Below are 21,494 nucleotides of genomic sequence, written 5' to 3'. Positions count from 1 at the left end.
TCTTCATCACAATGCACTTTTTACCTTTCTCTCTGGAGCATGTGCAGTCCTTTGTGGGATGATTCAGTGGTTTCTGTGCTGGCTTCAAACAGATTCTTGTCCCTCTTATCTTGTCAAGATTAAGGGAATCCTGTTTTCTAGATTTTAGAATTCACATATTCTGTCTCAATAGTTAACTTGAGTTATCTATTGATTACCCCTTTCTGAATCCCCCCTTTTTTTTTCTTTGGTCATTTGTAATTCTTTACAAATCTTGTATGTCATGAAAGTAAATACCTTTCTCTATCTTATTTCTAAGTTTGTACTTTTGCCATTGAGCATAAGCATGGTGGTTCCAAGTACATAATATCATACAACAATAACTACTAATACAGTAAATAACAATGCAATAATACAAATAACTATTACAAACAATTGTTTAAGCCAGGGTTGGCTTAAGCCAGCCAAATGTTTAAGTTGGGTAGCCATGCTGTAAGTTTGTCCCATACCTTTTTAAACCCCCAAGAAGTGTCATCTAAGGTGATCTCATGCAATGTTTGCGTTTTGTCCAAAATTGTCTGCAAATCTGTTTCTATTAGTTTATTTAAATCAAAATAACTGCAACAGCTTGTATTTATAACTGTACATACTCCTCCTTCTTTGGCATACAACAAATCTAATGCAAGTCTATTTTGTATGGCTAATTGTGAGATGCTCTTAATCTTGATTTGCTGTGCTCTTATGGCATCTGCAGTGGCATTCATTATGGTCTCTATAGTGGCAGAAAGATTCACTATTGATTTCTCTAGTTCACTTATTCCAAGCCAGGGTATAAACCACCTGGCAAAGCTGTGAAATCCGGTGGGCCTGTCTATTAAGGGGTTTGATGTCCTTTTGGTCCTTCTTATAAAAGTTCAGAGTAAGCCTTGTAGTTGAGGAACAACATTAATGTGGGGAAATGCTGGTCCTATTGCACAGCGACCTTGCCATCTCAAGGGTAAAACTTTATAGGCACTGTGTCCACATTTCTAATACCAACCCCACCCTGGGGGCACTGGACAACCCTTGGGCTTCAGTCCTCACCTAGTTTGATTCTTGTTTCACATATTAGCCCCTCCATAGGTCCAGAATTGTGAGCAGTAAGGATAATTCCTTATAAATGTTAGGTTTCCACATTTGGAATCTGTTTTATTTACTCCTGAGTTTTTAGGTATAGATTCTTCCCAGCACCGCTGTATGCAGGGTGCTGGTGAGGACTCACTTACTGGGTCTTCAAACTCTAATTTCCATTGAAGTTGATCTGGGGATATGTTGACATAGTGTGAAAGATTTGTGGTACTAAGGGCAATATGGATTTCTATTGTATTAGGGAATGTTGCCCCAACCCAAGGAAAGCCTCTAGCAGAATTTTCAGGCAGCTGAGAGCATATCCAGCAATCAGTTAGATTAAAATTCTCAACAACACCTTTGAGCAATCGAAGGTATGTATTTTGGTCCCATGCACTTGCCCCAATTACCAGTGTTATTAGTATGGTCCAAATCATGTTGTATTGATTTTCCGTATTTGAAGGTGCAGAGGTCCTGTTCTTCTTGCCTTCCACTCTGGTTTTGGTGCAGGTTTGGTCCTGATATAATGGATCCAAGTCGATTTTCCTTGTACTTTAATTGCTGTATGAGTCACCAGCAATGTTTGATAAGGTCCTTCCCATTTTTCCTGAAGTGGATCCCCTGAAAGAGACTTAACATAAACCCATTCCCTGGGAATCACATTATGAAAGGGTTTATCAGGTGGTGGGGGTTGACAATTAACAACGGTAGTGTGCATTGATTGTAATTTTTGGCCTAAATTCTTTACATAATCTATTAAATAGCTTTTCCCTACCAGAGCCACACTGTCATTCTGAATCACATTTGTTCCATAGGGCCTTCTATACAAAATTTCAAAGGGACTCAGTTTTTCCTTGAGCCATGGTTTTACCCTAATTCTTAGCAAAGCCATGGGCAGAGCCTGATACCAATATAAGCTGGTTTCTTGACAAATTTTGGCTAATTGTTGCTTTATTAAGTGATACTTTTTTTCTACATGTCCATTTGCCTGTGGCCTGTATGGTGTATGTAGTCGCCAGCATATGCCTAGTAGATTACTTACTCCCTGAACCACCTGGGCTACAAAGTGTGATCCCCTATCAGAATTAATTTCCCTGGGTACCCCAAATCATGGAATTATTTCTTGTACTAGGGCTTTAACAACTTCTCTAGCTTTATTTGTTCTACAAGGGAAAGCTTCCAGCCAACCTGAGAAAGTGTCTGTGTGGACTAAAAGATACTTGTATCCCCCCTTCCCAGGTAATTCAGAAAAGTCAATTTGCCACACATCCCCTGGTAAGGCTCCTTTAAAGATTGTTCCAGTGTTTTGCCTAACAGTGGTATTAGGGTTGTTTTTAAGACCGATTTCACAAGTGGAAGTTATGTCCTCGATTGTCTCCTTTAATTTTGATGCTATCACTTTGCCCTTTAAATGGCTATGCAAAGCATCAACTCCCTAATGTGTCTTGGAATGTTTGCTTTGGATAAATAATTTTAACAGTTTTTTGGGTATGACTAGGAGATCCTTTATTCTAGCCCACCCATCTGTTCCTATTTGTCCCTTCTCTTCTTGTATCCAATTCAAATCATCAGTGTCATATGGTGGGGGTTTCTCACCCATAAGGATGCTAGAAGGGATTAAAGCTAGGGCTTGAATTTGAACCACACCAGCCACTGCCTTTGCTGTTTTGTCTGCCATAGCATTTCCCAGTTCAGGGATGGTGTTCCCCTGGGAGTGCCCTTTATAATGCATTATAGCCACTTTTGAAGGTTTCAGCACTGCTTCCAGCAACTGTAAGATTTCAGTAGCATGCTTGACTTCTTTCTTCTGTTAGGTAAATAAACCACTCTCTTTCCAAATAGCCCTGTGAGTGTGTACCACCCTGTCTTAGTTTGAAAAGACAGGTGCCTGCTAAGAGAGGTGGAACCCTCCCTTAGGACAGAGAATGTGATCTCCCCTCCCCCCAAATTATTTTAATTTTGAAATCAAGGGCTTTCAGGCAAAGGTATGGGAAAAGGAATAACAGTTCTTTACTAGTATCTATGGCAGAGTAAACAAGCAATAACAAGAATAACAACACCCGACAAAACCAGAAACCAGTAACAGACGACTTTTTGAGCTGCCGAGCACTTTCCCATGTGGTGTAATCACAGTCACAAGCAGCAGGGGCGCTGTTGAGCTCCCGGCCGGGCAGGGCAGGTGCGATGACTCCCAAGGGGCTGCAGGTGGCGCTGTGGCGCAGGGTCATGTCAGCCTCACGCAGCTGGTAATGGCGGATGGGCTGAGAAGCAGGCAGGCAGCTTTGGGGCGGCAAGGAGGGTGGTAGAGGCAGGGGCTGGCTCTCTCCCAGGCTAGCCAGCGAGGTGACAGGGACTATGCAGTCACGGCAGACGCCATGGTCTTGTGCAGTGAAAGCGGGGCAGGCGGCAGGGACAGCCGGACTCCCCCGCAGCTGCAGCAAAGCGCAGCCAGGAAAGGTGCGTGTTCCCGGCGGGGAAAGGGTTGGATCTCACACTTTTCCCCAGCCAAAAGCTCACCCAGCCAGAAGGAGAAGACAGAGCACAGTGGGATCTCTCACGGTCGCAGCCAGAAGCAAAGAGCAGTCTCTTTCCTCCCGGTGTCCTACGAACCAGTGCCAGTCCCAACAGCCGGCTGCCTCTTCCCCTTGCCCCACCTAGCACAGCCTTTTGTCTCTTACAAAAGATTTGATGGTTCTAATCACCCAGATATTTGTTGCTTAGTAACAGGGATGGAGAAAAAATTCCAATGCCCCCCAACCCCCGACACACCCCAAAACCATACCTTGAATCAGTCCAAACATTGAAAGACTTTCCTTTGGCTAAAGTCAAGGCTCGAGTTAGGACTATTATCTCAGCCTTTTGAGCAGATGTCCCCACAGGTAACAGTTCTGCCTCAATGACAGCATCCGTGGTTGTAACTGCATACCCAGCAAGGCGTTTACCATTTTTGACATAACTGCTTCCATCAGTGAACCAGATTTCCACGTTTTCCAGCTGAGAGTCCTTCAAGTCTGGGCGGCTGGAGTAAACTGCCTCCATGGTCTCAATGCAGTCATGTTGTACGGGCTTTTCAGTAACTCTGCCCTGGAGGCGAGCTGCTGGATTTAAGATGTTGGTTACCTGGATACTCACATCCTCTGATTCTGCTAGGACAGCTTGATATTTGAGAAAGCGAGATGGGGTTAACCAGTGATTTCCTTTCTGCGTGAGCACTGCTGACACTGTATGAGAGACAAAAACAGTTATCTTCTGGCCCATTGTGAACTTGCGGGCTTCTCCTATGTTCAGGATCACAGCTGCCACTGCACGCAGGCAGGCGGGCCATCCTCAGCTGACCACATCCAATTGCTTGGAGAAATAAGCCACTGGCCTTTTGTAGGGTCCCAGCTTCTGTGCCAAAAGTCCCAACGCCAGTCATTGCCTCTCATGTGAGAGCAACTGAAAAGGTTTAGTGATATCTGGTATACCCAATGCCCGGGCTTGCATTAACTCACGTTTCAGAGTTACAAATGCATTATTAGTCTCTGGTGTCCAGCATAGGTAGGTTCCCTCCATTTCCTTTAGGAGCAGGTACAAGGGTTTCACAATCAACCCATAATGAGGGATCCACAACCTACACCATCCTGTCATGCCCAGAAAAGTTTTCAGTTCTTTGATTGTAGTTGGCCGGGGCATTTGACAGATTGCCTCCTTCTTGTTGTTTCCCAAGGTGATTCGCCCCAATCGAGCTCAGAGACACTTCAGAGACCAAGTCAGAGAAGTGGGTATTTGCTTTATTCGGTGCACCGGATGTGTGGGGAATTATTTCCACCAAACACACACACCTCAGTACCCCAAAGACACAGAGTTATAGGTAAAATCATGAATATTAATTACATTCTTTAGGATAGGAGTGGTTATACAAATCATTTCTCGGAAGTCATTAATATCATTAGCATGTGCACAACGCATGCTCTGTATGTCTTGGTGGTCTTTGGAGACCCCCAAAGCCTCCTCCAAGGTGACAGTCCTTCATGGGATGATTCAGCGGTTTCTGTGCTGGTTTCAAATGCATGCTTAGCTGATAAGCCATCAGGCCAGAGCTGTTACCTACAATTTGAATTTGAATTAAGAGTTCAGCCTTCAGCCCTGGCGGCCACAGACAGGCGCCTGTGCTGGTGGAAGGGGGGCAAAAGCTCAGAGTCTCAATTCCCCCCTTTTCTTTTGTAATTTGTAATTCTTTACAAATCTTGTATGCTATGAAAGTAAATACCTTTCTCTATTTCATATCTAAGTTTATACTTTTGCTATTGGATATAAACATCACAGTTCTAAGTACATAATATTATATAACAATAACTACTATTGCAGACAGTAAATAATGCAGTAACACAAAAAACTATTACATACATTTGTTTAAGTTAGGATTAACATAATTGCAACAGCTTGTATTTATAACTGTACATACTCTTTCTCTTTTGGCATACAGCAAATTTATAGTTAATTGTAAGATGCTCTTTATCTTGATTTGCTGTGCTTTTATGGCATCTGCAGTGGCACTTATTATGGCCTCTACAATGGTAGAAAGGTTCTTTTTTTAGTTTACTTATTTCAGGCTAGGGTATAAACTACTTGGCAAAACTGAAAATTGGTGGGTTTATATATTCGGAGTAAGCTTTGTTAGTTGAGGGGAGAGATATTGGTTGAGCAGTTATTTTGAAGAAAAAGAAGAAAGACAGAATCTATAGACATTCTAAGAGGAATGTTAATTCTTTTGGCTTTCTTGGGCCTTCCATCTCCTAGCAGGTTTCTTTGGAGTCAGGGATGGGGAGATTGGAGCACTGCCCTCTGCTGTGTCTATGACTCGCCTCACTATAGGGCTGGGCTTGGAGCTCTGTGCAGCACTGCCTCTGCTGTGTCCATGACTGGCCCTACTATAGGGCTGGGCTTGGAGCTCTGTGCAGCACTGCCTCTGCTGTGTCCATGACTGGACCTCACTGCAGGGCTGGGATGCTCTGGGGGTGAGGTAAGGAGCAGTTCACTGTCTCACCAGGGCAAGGCCTGACCTGTCCCTTTCCCACACACACACCATACACACAGGCATTTTGAAGTGTTGCAGAGACATTAAATTTTTCAGTTTTGGCAGCTCACATCATGGCTCCAGACAGTGATCAGGACCACTGATAGCTTTTCTTGCTTGTAAAATGGGGTACTTTTCTTCCTCACCTTGGCAGAATTTCTAGCAAACAGAGCAGAAAGGAAAGAGGAAAGCATAAAGGATAACTGACTAAGATTCTCATGCTGTTAGTTTTCTGCTTGTGATCCATTAGGCTATCTTTTCTCACCTTTTCAGTCTTTTGTTTTACTCTCCGTAAATCTATATTATCTTTCAATTTACAAAAAAATATGCTCACAAATATTAGCCACTCACAAAATCAACAGATGTTCAGGATCTTTTATACGATTTTGTGAGCTTTTTCTAGGACTTCAAATGTGCTACTGAAGAATGGCACTTTTAACTGCTATTTTAAATTAACTTTTAAATTGCAGAGCCCAAAGCCTGGCAGATTAGTCTATGGCAGTATTTTCTTTTGTGGGGCTTAGCATTCTTAAACACTGGACAAACAAATATGCATTAAACAGCAACAGTTATAAATACTTAGTAAAATAGCCAGCCATCCTTTTGAAACCTTTTCATTTTAAAAATGAAATTATTTTGTTATTGTTATATATCAATTTCACAAATTTAGATTCAAGCTCACATAGCTTTCCCTTTTTTTTTTTTTTCTGGCTTACTTACCCCTTTGCATTTGAAGCCATACTTGCCATTACAATTATTACAAGGTTTTGCTAGGATAGCTGACTGTGGATAACACTGTTCTGGTAATACAAAAAACAAAACTATTTAATGTGTTTCATTTTGGTTTCACACTGGAGAGGAGTCTCTGGCTGTAGAACTCACAGCCGTGAGGGAAGTTAGCAGTTCTTTTGCTTCTGTGGCTTGAGTGGTTCCTCGTCTTACACAGCTTTTTGTCTGATGAGGACACACTGAAAGATGTTAAAACAAACTTGCACAGTGGTAACACATGTTAGAGTGGGAGAATGATGAATTCTTGCCTCGTTTAACTCCCCATTGGGAATTCTTTTAATAAGTGAGAAATTAAAATTTAATAAACTTCCCTTTTTTTTCTTGTAATTTCTTAAATGCATGTATTACTCTATATGCATATTTAGAATTAGTAAAAATATTCACTATTTTGTCTTTATATACTTCGCAGGATTTTATAAGCACTTACAGCTCTGCTGCTTGAGCTGACTATGTAAGAGGCAATGTTTCACTTATTTTAACTTCCTTTCGTTAACGATAGTGTATTTTTCAAATTGTTACTCTTCTAGTACTTTTGAAGACTCACTACTAAATAAAATTTTTTTTTTTTTTTCAACTTCCTCAAGGAGGCTGAGTCAAACCCCTTTGTTTTTGGGTTTTTTCTTTTTTTCTTAAATACTCTTCTTTTACTAGACAAGATTCACAGTACAATAACTGCGCTGGTCATCTACTCAGATGTTCTTTGAGTTAATAAATCTTTAGCTTGGTGTGAAATTTATGAGGTATATTCCTATTGTCAGCCTTCGGGCTTCATTTACCATCGGAGCTTTGGCTGCACAACTTGCAGACAGCACGCCCAGCCTCTGGCTACATTCTGAGACAATCAATAGCCGCCAGCCACTGGATTTGGTAACTTATAAAATTAGCATCATGCCACCGTGTTCTCCAAAAGTGGCTGTCAAATTCTCAAAGCATGGGGAAGAACACCTTTTTGCAAAAGTTACTTGCCATGACAACCAACCATACAGAAAGGACTGAACCCTCTTGGGGACATGAATTAAGTACACATTGTCACGTTCTTGGCTGCTTGAACAGCCCCAGACAGTGGCTCAGAGACACACCTTGTCTCTACCTTCTCCTCAGCAGTTCTAAAATTTTTTCCTCTGCAGCAGTTAATTTGCATTTTCTCTAAGGCAATTTGGCTGGCTGCTTGAAGGGTCGAGCAAACTTTTGTTCAAAAAAAACCAAAGCAGCAACTCAGAGTAACCCAGGCAGGAGATTTTAACCTTGAAATAGTTAATTACAAAATTTGGTATATCTTTTCTACAGACATTTTTGCTTACAGTGTCTCTTTGGCATTACTTTTGCTCCTGCCTTCTTTTATCTTTTCTTACATACATTTGCAGTATCTTTCTAACCAGTTTCTTCAGGGCTTATTCAGCCCTTCTCCAGCCCCCACCCGCACTACTCCCTGGGGGTGCTCATTGTCCCACAAAGTCATTCTGGTGACCTAGACAGAACTCTTAACAGACAATTCACATTTCTAAACATTCCCTCTGCTGTATCCAAACGCAGCCCTTCCCCCTCCGAGGCTGTCAGCAGGCAAGGCCAGCAGCACCACAGGTGATCGGTGTGTCCCACAGCCGCCCTGCCCCAGGGGCTGGCAGGGTCAGGGACTGTCTGGTGCTGAGCCCGCAGCTGTCCCACAGCTCCAGCTCGGCTCTGCACCTCCCCACAGGCCCCCAGCCTGTGCATCCAGCCCCGCACCTCCGAGCTCGCCACTGCCACGCCGAAAGGGGAGGGTACAGGGAACTGCAGCTAGCCCTGGGTTAGCTGTCAAAATTTTATGCAAGATGGGGGAGGGTCTCGAAATACCTCTCTTCCTTCTTTTTCTTTTCCCCTTACTCTTATTTAATTGCAAGCTCCATCTACTACAACATTCTATACAACCATATTTCAGCAGCTACACACAGGAGCTCTAAAGAGGTACTTATTAGATTCAATTAGTTATTTTTATCTTGCGGGCGTCCCCGCATAAATTTATATGCCGGCAAAAATACCAATTAACACAGGTAAAATTTTGCACACACAGTACATGCACACACATTAAAAAATTTTAGAAGCACCCGAGCAAATAGACAACATCACTTCCTCTCACAATTAATACACGCGCACTGAGTTTAAGTTTCATAACGGTTTCCACACACAAAACACAGAATTTTAATCGCAAAATCAAATAGAGCAATACTAGAAAGGTGTTGGGGTCCGAGCGTTCTCAACTCAGCAGCCAAAATCCCTCCATTCAACAATATAATCTGCTCCCTTCCAGACACTCCAAACCAACGGTTTATATGTGACCCACACTCGTTCACTCTTTGCCAGTCTCTTCGCTTTTCTCTGGCCGTTTCTGTCGCCAGAGAACGGAAACGTAGATAAAGCTCTATTCTCGCTTAATGTCGGAGACACGTCTCATTCGTTCACACTCACACATTAACAAAATAATGACACAGTAATACAGTAACAGAATAACAACAGACAGAACAAAAATCACAGTATGTTGTAATACAGTGGAGTCCAACCCCTTAAAGGCACCTTTAACTATAGCGGGGTCCAACCCCGGGGTCCAACCTTTTAAAAGTACCTTTTCTTGACAGTGGGGTCCAACCCCGGGGGTCCAACCCCTTGCCCGGGACTAATTTCGGGAGACCCAGTCTCAACCCACCCTCGGGGACTATCACCCCGGACCTGCAGGCATTTATTTTAAAAGTAGCAAATACCTTAATTTGGTGCAGATGGTCCTTAGTCTACTCCCGCCGTGAGCCAAAGGACAGCTGAGCTCCCCCTGAAAATTCAGGGTCGCGACTGGGAGGTCTGCTTACCCCTGGATCCGGCAGCCGAGCAGAGTCAGGGTCCCATCTGGGGTGCCAGTTTGATTCGCCCCAATCGAGCTCAGAGACACTTCAGAGACCAAGTCAGAGAAGTGGGTATTTGCTTCATTCGGTGCACCGGATGTGTGGGGAATTATTTCCACCAAACACACACACCTCAGTACCCCAAAGACACAGAGTTATAGGTAAAATCATGAATATTAATTACATTCTTTAGGATAGGAGTGGTTATACAAATCATTTCTCGGAAGTCATTAATATCATTAGCATGTGCACCACGCATGCTCCGTATGTCTTGGTGGTCTTTGGAGACCCCCAAAGCCCCCTCCAAGGTGACAGTCTTTCATGGGATGATTCAGCGGTTTCTGTGCTGGTTTCAAATGCATGCTTAGCTGATAAGCCATCAGGCCAGAGCTGTTACCTACAATTTGAATTTGAATTAAGAGTTCAGCCTTCAGCCCTGGAAGCCACAGACAGGCGCCTGTGCTGGTGGAAGGGGGGGGGGCAAAAAGCTCAGAGTCTCAAAGGCTCTCTCTCCTCCCGCCAATTCATATCCCAGATATGTAACTTTCTGGAGGACTAACTGAGCCTTTTCAGGACAGACCCTATATCCACTTAGTCCCAGAAAATTTAAAAGGCTTACAGTCCAATTCTTGCAGTCTTCACAGGTCCTTGTTGCTATTAGTAGGTCGTCAACATACTGCAGAAGTGTACCTTCCCCAAGGGGTGGTGTCCAGTGTTCCAGTTCTTTTGCTAATAGTTCTCCAAATATCGTGGGGCTATTTTTGAATCCTTGTGGCAATACAGTCCATGTAAGTTGGCTTTTTCTCCCTGTTTTGGGGTTTTCCCATTCAAAGGCAAAAATTTCCTGACTGCTTTCAGCTAATGGCAGACAAAAGAAAGCATCCTTTAAATCTAAAACTGAAAACCACACCCAGTCACATTGTAATTTTGTAAGCAAGTTATAATAGTGTCAGGGTTTGACCCTGACTAAACGCTGGCACTCCAGCTCTCTCCTGCTGCAGACATGCAGGAGAGGGGAAAGAAAAAAACCTGTAAAAACACGCACTAATCTCATGAGTTAAGTGAGATAGGACATTGGTAGGAGGACGCACAGAAGAAAGGGCAGACAGGCTCTAAACTTAAAGCTGCAAAGTGATTTAATTACCTAACCAAGTCAGAGGATAAATGAGAGGTAAAAATAAACTTTTCATACACTATTTTGTTTACTCACCCCCCTCCCTCTTACAAACCCATTTTTATTCACCCCCTTTCCTCTTTTTAACCAACAGCTTGGGTAGGGGGGCAGGGTGTAGGGTATTTTCTTAGTCCATACAGCAGGTCCATAAATCTATTCATCACCACAATTCTTCTACTACAAATACTCTTTATTTCTACTTATCTCTCTCTCTCTCTAGACAGTTTCTCTGCTCTCACCCCCTCCCTCTTAAGAAGCAGTCTCTCTGCTCACCCCCTCCTTCCCTCTTTCCAACCAACAGCACGGGCAGGGGGCAGGGGGCAGGGTAAGGGTTTTTTTCTCTGGTCAGTCCATCAGGGAGAGCAGTCCTCTACTTAGCCACGGGGTCCCTCCCACAAGAGACAGTCCTCTGGGAACTTCTTTGGCGTGGGTCCAATCTCACGAGCAACATCCCACCCAAATTCTGCTGCAACATGAGTCCGCTTCATCCACAAGGTGCTGTGCAGACTCTCCCTAGCCGAGGCCAGACTGCTGCCATCCCAGGAGTGAGGCCTTTCTCTCCTTTGCAAGGCTTTTGTAGCTTTAACTCTTTAGATGAAACTCTAACTGGATCACAGCTTCTTCCAGGCATCCACCTGGCCCTCTGGCATGGGCTGTGGGTGGATTTCTGCACCCCAGTGGACTCCATGGGCTGCAGGGGGACCACCTGCTCCCCCCGTGGTCTTCACCACGGCTAGCAGAGGGTTTTCAGCTCTGGCGCCTGGAGCACCTCCTTCCCTACCTTCTTCACTGACCTTGGTGTCTCCATGTTGTTCTCCCTTCACATATTTTTACTTCCACCTTCTCCTCCTCTTCTAACTACAAAGAAGTGCGTGCCTGAGGATCGGCGAGAGGAAGCAAGCAGCAGTCTCAATGTGAGATATAAAGCAAGCTCTATTTTATTTCACCAAACGAGAAACTTATATACTGTTACAGATGTTTCTAATTATAGTTACACACGTATCTGCAGTCTGTTCTCACATAATCAGGGTTTTTCCTGATGACTCCCTTATTCTTTTCTCATAACACTTCTGACTCCCTATCTTTTCTCATAATATTTTTCTCACAGCCTAGAAACACAGCTGTGTTCCCAGGTTTTAGTTTCTCATGACACTTTACTAAGATTTTTACTGAGGCCTGCCTATGCTGAGGCTTTGTTCAGGCCTGCTCAACTAACACAAGTTTTGCTGGAAAACTGTGTTTTCCAACATGTGCCTACCTTGTTTTGATTTTTTTCTTAAATATGTTTTCACAGAGGCATAACCAGCACTTCTAATTGGCCGACACTTAGCCGGCAGCATGTCCATCACTTTCAGAGCCATCAGAGATTGGCTCTGCTGGACTTGATGTAAAAACTTCCAGAACTTGCACTCAGGACACACAGGAGCCATCTTTGTGCCACTCCCCACCCCTCAGACACTTCCTCAGGCTTACTACAACAGCTTCTGAGGGGTTTAAATTTCTTTTAGATGTTAAAGATACCTTGCTGATGTTTTGGGCCAATCAAAACCACCACAAAGGGTTAGACACTACAGGATGTCTGTTTTTGTTATTGCATTTATTGCTCTCATGTCCTGAACTAATCGGTGACTTCCGTTGGCTTTTGTACTGGTAGAACTGGGGTATTGTAGGCAGACCTACACTCTCTCAATAACCCTTGATCAATAAAATTAGCAATTATTGGTTCTATTCCTACCCGTGCTTCATGCCTTAGTGGATATTGTTTTACTGATACTGGCTGCAATCCTTCCAGCAGTTGAATAACCACTGGGGAAGCCTGTTTTGATCTTCCTGGAGTCTTGACATCCCTTACTAAGGGGATCACTTAATCTGTTATTTCACTATCTATGGGTATTTCTCCTTTTTCAGGGATATTTGCTAAACTTAAAGCCATAATTAATTTTTCCTCAGGGACCTGTAGTCTCATTCCTTGTTCTGTGAATTCTATTTTTGCTTCTAACCAGGTTAGTAGATCTCTGCCTAATAGGGGTTTTGGAGAATTTGGAAGATATAAAAATTGGTGTATTCCCATCTTTTTGCCTAATGTAAATTTTAAGGGTCTCAAAAAGTAGGCATTTTCGGTTTTCCCCGTGGCCCCAATAACTTGGACATAATCACTGCTTATAGGACTCAAAGTCTGATTCAGGACTGAGAATGTGGCTCCAGTATCCATCAAAAACTCCACCTCCTGTTCCCCTTGCTTAACTTTAACCAGTGGGTCTGCTAGGGAGGGACCTGCCAGTCCCCGTCATTCTGTATGCAGCTGTGCTACAGTCACTGGTTCTGGCGGTGCTGATGATTGAATTCTTCAGAATCACGGCACGGTTAGGACAATTCCACTTCCAATGCCCGAACCCCCCACAGGACAGGCACTGGTTATGGCCTGGGTGTTTCTATCTTTGTCCTCTAGGCAGAGGCCTTCTCCTGCCCCTGGGGGCGCTCGGTTCCTCAGCCTGGGCCACTGCGACCACAAAGGGCTGTGCTCTGTTTTTATATACATCCCATACTTCTGCTAAAAGTCTTTTTAAGTCCCGGCTACCTGGTCCCTTAATCTTTGGCAACTTTCTGCATATATCTGGTGCTGATTGACCCATCAACAAAGATATTAACTGCTGTCACCCGGCTTCAGAGGCTGGGTCCAGTGTTGTGGCTAGCACAGGTTTTTCCCATGAGAAATTTTCTTGTGTTTTATAAATAAAGATAAAGTTTGGATGTTGTTGGAACAGTGTCCCAGAACTTGGGCAGTGCAGGCCTGGCCAATCAGGCCTGGGGGAAGGCTTCTGACTGACCAATCTGGGTGACTTTTGAGAACTCTATATATGTGATGAAATCAAAACAATAAAGGTCATTCCTTCTTGCCACTGAGAACTGATGCATTCATTACTCTGCTAGCTGCTCAACAGCGACACAGTGTAGTGTGTTTCCCCATATTATCTCTTAGCCTTTCTATAAATGAGCCTGGGGACTCAGTGATTTCCTGGTGAATATTGAATAATAAGGACCAATTAATTGTTTTAGAAATAGCATTTAGCAGTCCCCAGTGTACCAATTTCCTGTATCTAACCAGAAATGGATACATTTGCATATCGTTAGCTTACCACTGTGGATTTGAAATAGGAAAAATGTTATCTACATTCCCATGTAATATTCCAGTAGCTATCTGTCCCTGCACGTGTTCTTGCTGCGGATAATTCTGCTGCCTTTTCTGTTTCAGTTAATTCTGATAGCATTAAATGTATGTCCTCCCAATCAATATCTTGATTTCTAACAATTAATTCAAACCTCTTTGCTACCTTTTCAGGGTCTTCTCTATACAGTCTGGCTGCCTCCCTCCAGGTATCCAAATCCAAAGCTGTAAATGGTGTTTTAACTTTTGTTATTCCTCCATCTGGCCCTACCACTTGTCTGAGCAGTGCTCTAAGATTCTTTTCTTCTGGGGTCTTGCTCCTAGTTCTGGATGATATTCCTGAGCTAGCTTCACTTGTTTCTTCGTCCTCATTATCCTCCAGGGATGTTGAGGACCTGCGGGATGCTGTCCCTGATGTTAGGGTGTCACTGTTGTAACGTGTGTCCTTCCTGTCCCTGACTCCGCCCCCCTGACCCCTTCTGACTGGATGTGAGTCAGGACCACCTCCCATCCCTAGAGATAAAAGCCCTAGCAAGATCCGGAACGGGCCTCTTTGGTTCTGGGCTCGTATGGAACCTGTACCCTCCCTTTTCTTCCCTTCCCCCTCCTCAGTCTCCCCACTCCTCCCCTGTTTTCCACAATAAAAACACCATGGAGACCAGGAACCAAACAGCTGCCTTTCTAAACCTGCGACGCTTCTACAAGGACCGCGTCTGACCAGCCCCACAGCTCGTGGCCATGGAATGACCATCCTGCGTGTTCCGGTACTGGGGCAGCCCTCCCCCCGCAGCAGGGGAGAGCTGCATTTCAGGTTCTGCACTGCTGCATGTCACCACTGTAATTCATCAACTCCTGGGTTTCTAAGGGATCCTGGTCTCCCTCAGCTTTGAGCTTTAAACACCTTTGCCCTATACTGCATGAAGAGCAGCACCTTATCATGCGGATTTTCCCTTTCGCCTCCTTTTCTAAAAGAAGGACCATTGAGTCTTGTGGTGCCAAATTAATGCCACACTGTTTCTGTCATTCTGGTTTACGTCTTAAAGTGAAAAAGTAATCCACATAAGAGGTCTCATCCCATTTGTTTTTCCTCCTTAAAAATAACATTAATTGTAGTAGGGTGTTATAGTTTAAAGTCCCATTTTCTGGCTACTTTTCACCATCATCTAATTTGTACAGTGGCCACCACTGGTTACAGTATTTAATTAGGGTGCTCTTTTTCATAGTCCCTCTGGGGATTCCTCCTAGTTATTTTCAATGTGCTAACACACATCCCAATGCACTTTTCCAGGGTATTTCCTTGCTTTCTGATGATCCCATTGCCTCCTTTGTCTGTTCTCCCTCTCTTCTTTCTTCCACGCAAACCTTCCTACAGGTCTCCTCTGACTTTTCCTCTCAAAACCCCCCCCCAGATCTGGAGAACCAGCCACAAAGTTGCGCTACTCTCTATACCTTCAGTTACAAGCACGCAAAGTCCAATTTCTATACACTAAACAAAGGATTTCAAAGGAAAAATCAAATGGAGCTACATTAGAAAGGTGTTTGGGGTATGGGTGTTCTCGATTCAGTAACTAAAACCTTTCCCCTCCAATATTACAATCTGCCCCCCTCCGGATACTCCAAACCAATGGTTTATATATGATTTATACTCAGTCACTCTTCGCCAGTCACTTTGCTTTTCTCTGGCCGTTTCTGTCACCAGATAACGGAACCGCAGCTAGAGCTCCACTGTCACTTCATGTCCTAAACATGTCTCATTTGTTCACACTCACACAGTAACAAAATAACGACAGACAGAACAAAGGTAGCAGTACGATGATGCAGTACAGCGGGGTCCAACCCTGGGGGTCCAACCCCTTGCCCGGGACTAATTTTGGGACACCTAGTCTCAACCAACCCTCTGGGACTTGTATCCCAGACCTGTAGGCATTTTTGGGTTTTTTTTAAAAATTAGCAAATACCTTAATTTGGTGCAGATGGTCCTTGGTCTACCCCTGCCGTGAGCCAAAGGACAGCTGAGCTCCCCCTGAAAATTCAGGGTGGCGACTGGGAGGTATGCTTACCTCTGGATCTGGCAGCCAAGCAGAGTTAGGGTCCCAAGGGAATCCTTTTTTTCTAGGTTTTAGAATTCACATATTTTTCTCCCAGTAGTTAACTTGAGTTACCTATTGACCACCCCTTTCTCACCTGCGGATGGGTGGAGTGATGACGAAGATGAGCCCATGCCTATGGCCCCCCCTGCTCCCAAAGTAATGGACTTGCCTGTACCATCAACGCAGGCGCCACCGCTGTTACTTCCATCTGCGCGGGTGCCGAGCGGCCCCCCCCCACTCCCACCCCACTGAGCACTGGCACACACCAGCCCACCAAGCGCGCTGCCCCCACAGGCGTATACCAGCCCTGCGGCTTCTCAGCTGCCACCCACCGTGCCAATACCATCAACACGGCTTGGAGATTCCCAACCACCCCTCATAGACTTGCTAGAGCCAAGCATGGGAGACCCCGCCTGCCGCCCACCTGCTGATCCTCCGAAACACATGTTTACCATACAACCCATCTTGGTAACTGTCTGCTTATGACCCAATTAGTTTTTGGAAAAACATGAAAACACTGACAGTTGCTAATGGAGATTTTGAAATGGCAGAACGTATTTCTGGGCCCACGTAATCTCCCATTATGAATACTCAAGTGAGTTCTGAGGGGACGATCAGTGCATTTCCTGTGATTAGAGGCAGTGGTCAAGCGCCCGATCAGTATGCTTCCTTTAACTGGCAAGTGCTCTCAGACGTCAGCTGTCTGCAAAACACGGCCTGGGATCACCAGCCGTTGCAAAGATGCTTGCCTTTTTAGCTGCAGAGGAACTGACTCCCTTTGATATGAAGCAGATAGCAAAATTGCTCTGCTCTCCAGTTCAATATATGATGTTTGAGTCTGCTTGGTGGGACCTTGCTGAACAGAGGTCTCTGGCTAACCTTGAGCTGTCACAAGATGACCCTTGCTTTGGAGCAAGCGTGGCTCAGCTGATGAGACTACTTCCTGTTGATAATCCATAGCTGCAGGCTCGTCTGCATCCTCTTGTTTTAGTCCAGTCTCGAGATACAAGTATGCAGGCTCTTTTGAAAGTTGCACACATGCCAACACCTACACAGCGATATGCAACTATAAAGCAAAGGCCCCAAGAGCCATATATGCAGTTTGTTGAATGCCTGCAAGATGCAATGGAGAAACAGATTACAATTTCCATACAAAGAGTCAATTGATATTGCAATTGGCAAGAGACAATGCAAATGATGACTGTAGAAAAGTCATAGATCTCTTATCAAAAGAAAACCTTACTTTTGATGAGATGATAAATGCTTGTGCCAAAGTGAGAACCACCTCCTACAAAATGGCCATGTTTAGCAGATGACCTTGCAGCTGCAGTCACAATAACACGTCAGTGTCATGGCTGTGGATGACAAGGTCACGTGAAAGCTGCTTGTCCCTACAGAAATCACTCAGATGGTGTGCCACATTGTAAGAGATGCGGAAAGCCAGGACATTATGCAAAGCATTGTAAATCTAAACTCCATGTGAATGGGCATCCTCTCAAGCAGCAGGGAAACTGGAAGAAGAGCGCAAAAGGGAAGCGCGCACAGACACAAGTACTTCCCCAGGGGACATGCCCAGTACAAGTTTATGTGACCAACTCCTTGGGAGAACAAGAGGATCAGCTGGCATGGATGTTTCCACCACTAGCACTGTAAGTTTAAACTCATTGAAGGTACATAAAGTCCCCCTACAGGCACAAGGACCCATAGGACGAGGACTAAGTGCTTTACTGATAGGGAGATCAAGTGCAACACTGCAAGGTATTTTTGTACACCCAGGGGTTGTGGACGCTGATTACATGGGACAAATACATGCTATGGTGTCCACAACCACCCATCCTGTTACTATACCTTCTCAGACTCGTATTGCTAACCTTCTTCCTTTTAAGTCTTGTGTCCCAAAAGCAGATTCCAGACTATGAGGGGATCAAGGCTTCGGATCGACAGGACCACCTCAGGTGTATTGGACTCAAGACATATTGGACCAGAGACCACAAATGGTTTGTACTTTGACTATGCAAGGTGTGACTCCATCATGTATAAAAATCACAGGACTCATAGATATGGGGGCCAATGTTACCATCATATTGACTACTCTGTGGCCACCCTCGTGGCCCACAATGCCAGTGGGATCTGCCATTGCTGGCCTTGGGGGCACCACACAAAGCTCCTTGAGTACCAAACCTGTATTAATCAAAAACCCAGAGGGACAAATGACCACCATCCATCCCTACGTCGCTATGGCATCTCTCAATCTGTGGGGATGAGATGTCCTGGCAGCTTGGGGGGTGAAAGTGGGGATGGACTTTTAATGGGGGCCACTGTGCAGAGGGGCACAAAGTACCCTACGCTGCCTTTACAGTGGCTCACAGAACAACCTATATGGGAAAACCAGTGGCCCCTGACAGATGAAAAATTAGTCGCCCTTCACAAATTGGATCAAGAGCAATTGCAACTGGGACACATTGAACCATCTACAAGTCCCTGGAATACACCTGTGTTTGTGATCAGAAAGAAATCAGGGAAATGGAGGCTGCTCCATGATTGGTGCTGAATTCATGTGGTGATAGAGAGCATGAGTACTTTGCAGCCTGGAATACCATCCCCCACAATGATACCTGTTGGATGGGACATATTGATTGTTGATTTGAAAGATTGTTTATTTACCATTCCGCTGCATCCAAAAGATATTCCAAAATTTGCATTTACGGTACCATCTGTTAATCATGCTGAACCCCTGAAACTATATCAATGGAAAGTGCTGCTACAGGGTATGAAAAATAGCCCAACCATTTGTCAATGGTATGTTGCACAAGCCTTGTCAACAGTCAGGGAACAATTCCCTGGAGTCTATTGCTTTCATTATATGGATGATATACTGGTAGCAACTCCCTCAAAATAGGATTTGTTACAAATCTAACCACATTTGATTCAAGCGCTACAAAATTATGGTTTGCAGATAGCTCCAGAAAAAGTACAACAGCAACCCCCTTGGAGATATTTGGGAGTGAAAATACTTGAACGAATGATACAGCCACAAAATGTTCAATCAAAAAAATCAATTCGTACCTTGAATGATGCACAAATACTTTTGGGTAATATAAATTGGCTATGACCCTATCTAGGGTTGACCACAGCACAATTATCCCCATTGTTTAATATCCTTAAAGGGGATCCAGACTTAAACTCACCAAGAAAATTAACACCTGAAGCAGAACGAGCACTGGAAGAAGTGCAGCAAGCTATCTCAAACCGTCAAGTCTACCAGGTAGACCTAACCATTGATATAGTGTTTCTTGTCACCCCAGATTTCAATCCTACAGACATCATTGGACAATGGAATGACCAGTTGTCTGATCCCTTGCACGTTTTAGAATGGGTCTTTTTACCTCATCGACCTACAAAAACAGCACCTATGCTGTTTGAACTAATTACCCAACTGATTATCAAATGTCAGCAAAGATGCCTACAATTGATGGCCAAAGATCCTGTAAAGATCATGCTTCCTGTTCAACAAGAGTATTTTGAATGGTCTTTGGCAAACAATGCTCCTTTACAGAGTGCATTGCAAAATTTTTTAGGGCAGATTGCTTACCATCTGCCCAGCCACAAATTGTTGCAAATGGCAAAATCAACCACTTTATGGCCGAAGAGCAGCTATGTGCCATTGAAAGGACTCATTGTCTTTACTGATGGAACAGGGAAGATGGGAAAAGCCATTGTCACCTGGAGGGATGAGTCTAGGTGGCAGGTGCTGGAAGGTCACCAGTCAGGCTCTACCCAGCTTGTTGAACTAAGCTGTGGCCATTACATTCCAGTGCTTTTCTTCTATACCATTGAATCTTGTCACTGACTCTGCTTGTTGCAGACATTACTCAAAACCTGAATTGCTCACTTTTGAAGGAAGTTAATAATGCTGCCCTGTTTTCACTGTTGAAGACCCTATGGTGCGCACTTCAGAACCGCACCCATCCCTATTACATCTTACACATAAGAAGCCACACCAATTTGCCAGGATTTATAGTGGAAGGTAATGCCAGAGCTCATAAGTTAGCCAACCCTGCATGGATGGCACCTCAACCTGATAAATCAGCACAAGCTAAAGCCTCACAGGACTTTTTCCTCCAGAGTTTGTGTTCTTTACAAAAGCAATTTCTGCTAATTCCCACTGAGGCTTGTGATATTGTTAATTCTTGCTCTGATTGTCAGGGGTTTGCCACACCTCTACTGGCAGGCATCAACCCCAGAGGCCTACAAGCCTTGAAAATTTGACAGATGGATGTCATCCATGTTGCTGAGTTGGGCCATCTCAAATACGTGCATGTTTCTATTGATACCTTCTCCTCTGCCATGTGGGCATCCACACATACAGGAGAAAAGAGTCATGATGCTATTGCCCATTGGCAACTGGCCTTTACTGTTTTAGGCGTACCTTCCTCTGTGAAAACTGACAACAGCTCCGCCTACGTCTCTCAGAAGATGCGTCAGTTTTTACAACTGTGGGGTGTGATGCACAAATTTGGTATTCCCCATTCTCCCACAGGTCAAGCTATTATTGAATGTGCTCATGGTTCTTTGAAATGTATTTTAGAAAAACAAAAAGGGGGAATGAGTGGAGAAACCCCACAAAGCCGGCTGGCAAAAACTTTATACACAATCAATCATCTTACAGTGTCATTAAATTCCAATAATCCTGTTCTTTTGAATAATTTTTTCTCATTGCAGTCTACAGGCAAAACACACCTATCTGGAGTGAAAGTATGGGTGCGAGATCTAATCACTAACAAGTGGGAAGGCCCGTGGGACCTTGTCCCTTGGGGGCGCGGGTATGGTTGTGTTTCCACAGATACTGGTGTGCGGTGGATATCTGCAAGGTGCGTGCGTCAGGAGACCAACAAGCAAACTTCAGAAGATGATAGCGGTGTGGAGTGACAAACGGTCCTTGCATTCTTTTGCAAGAGAATGCAATGACGCGCTTGAGTTCTTGAATTTAGAAAAGGGTGTTTTAGTTTCAGTTTTAGTTTTAACCCCAGGAGCAGTGGTTGGAAAAACATTAGAATTGTTAAATAAGTTAGGTTGTTGGCTTGCTAAATAGACTAATGCAATTTCACTTGCTTTGTTAGGATTGTTAACTAATGTTAATTTTATTAGAAGCGTCACCTTGCAAAATCGGGCAGCCGTTTGTTGTAATGCGTTTTCCCTCCCCTGACCCCGCCCCTTTGACCCCTCCTGACTGGATGATGTGAGTCAGGACCACCTCCCA

The 21,494-nt window shown here is 44.2% G+C and overlaps 2 long non-coding RNA genes and 1 pseudogene across 2 annotated transcripts in view; 1 reads left to right on the top strand and 2 right to left on the bottom strand.

The window, feature by feature from the left end:
* The window catches only part of LOC146425354 (uncharacterized), a 357,803-nt gene that overhangs the window by 223,875 nt on the left and 112,434 nt on the right, over nucleotides 1-21,494 (bottom strand). The window lies entirely within an intron of this gene.
* LOC146425355 (uncharacterized) overlaps nucleotides 1-21,494 on the top strand; it is a 569,707-nt gene that overhangs the window by 444,532 nt on the left and 103,681 nt on the right. The window lies entirely within an intron of this gene.
* On the bottom strand, nucleotides 435-2,686 carry LOC146425359 (endogenous retrovirus group V member 2 Env polyprotein-like; annotated as a pseudogene).

This window comes from Lichenostomus cassidix, chromosome W, assembly GCF_008360975.1.
Source record: "Lichenostomus cassidix isolate B80296 chromosome W, HeHo_3.0, whole genome shotgun sequence".
Taxonomy (NCBI): Eukaryota; Metazoa; Chordata; class Aves; order Passeriformes; family Meliphagidae; genus Lichenostomus; species Lichenostomus cassidix.
This window is presented reverse-complemented; position numbering and strand designations above follow the sequence as displayed.